The sequence below is a fragment of the Populus alba genome, chromosome 14 (genome assembly GCF_005239225.2).
Source record: "Populus alba chromosome 14, ASM523922v2, whole genome shotgun sequence".
Taxonomy (NCBI): Eukaryota; Viridiplantae; Streptophyta; class Magnoliopsida; order Malpighiales; family Salicaceae; genus Populus; species Populus alba.
In genome coordinates, this window is record NC_133297.1 from 20,973,721 (window position 1) to 20,975,072 (window position 1,352).

General features: G+C 31.9%; 1 pseudogene; it reads left to right on the plus strand.

Annotated features, from left to right (window-relative positions):
- Positions 1–1,028: 1,028 nt before the first annotated feature.
- On the plus strand, positions 1,029–1,139 carry LOC118039665 (small nucleolar RNA R71; annotated as a pseudogene).
- Positions 1,140–1,352: the final 213 nt, after the last annotated feature.

Genomic DNA, 1,352 nt, shown 5'->3' on the forward strand with positions numbered 1-1,352 from the left:
AGTCAATAAAATTGCTCCTTACTCTGTCATCCTAACAATAACAGTTCTGTCAAATAGTTTTAATAATAACAAAAAGTTAGTTTTTTTTGTCGACTACTACCCTATCCCCCCCCAACTAAATTGGAACATGGTCCTCAATGTTCTAAGGTAGAAAAATAGAATATAGAAGACATCACCTAAAACAACGACTATTGACAAACCTGAAACACATTTAAACAAATATAAGAAACAACAAAACACAAATATTATGCTATTAATAAAACCAAAAGACACCATTTCTTACAAACTAAGGCTTAAATTGTAGTTGTGATTGTGGCTCACATTTTCCCTTGGTTTTACATCCAAAAACAGCTTAAACGTCCTTTATGGGTTGGGGATAGGCTTCCCATCCAGTTTTCTTAAAAACTGATAAACAGTGTCCTTTTTAGTCAGATTCCCAAGATTATGATGAGCATGTCATTTATAAAAATGAAGCTATAAATCATGAATTGCATGATGCACATCTCCATCAGGATACGTCTCAAGAGTCAATAAAAGATTATCTAAAGACTCACTATGTTTTAAAATAAATCCTACCTTTTGATAATTTTCACAGGTTTTGCAGAATGCATATGTGTCCTTGAACATGGTGGGCCAAAAAAATCTACTTTGTAAGATTTTTACAATTGTCTTTGTTGACAAGAAATGACCCCCACATACCTCGGAAAGATAAAATTTAATGACACTACTTACCTTATTATCAAGAATGCATCTTTGATATATTTGACTAGGACAATAATTGAATAAGTAATGATCCATACCTAAGGTTGTACATACCTCCACTAGATGTACGAGGTTGAGTTTTACATGGTGCCTCACAAGTACTTGTAATGTCCCAATTTTAAACATTTCGAGCTAACAAGTCTAGATACTCTATTACTTCATCAAGGTCTTTATCTTCATAAATTCCATTGCACATCAATTCCATCATTTAACTATCATTAGGTGTTAATCCTTCATAAAAATGTGAAATCAATCTCCATGTTTTAAAACCATGATGAGGACATGTATTAAACAAATCTTTATACCTATCCCAACATTGGTAAAATGTTTCTCCTGGCTTTTGAGTGAATGTGGTGATTTATCTTTTGAAAGAGTTTGTTCTATGAGATGGAAAAAACTTCTTTAAAAACTGTTGTTGCATTTGATCTCAAGCACGAATGAATCCTGACCTAAGATTTTGTAACCATGTTTTAGCTTTATCTTTTAAAGAAAAAGAAAAAAGCTTTAATCTGATGGTGTTCATGCTACAATTTAAGTCATTATAAGTGTTACAAACTTCTTCAAATTCTCTCAAATGCAAGTATGAAAAA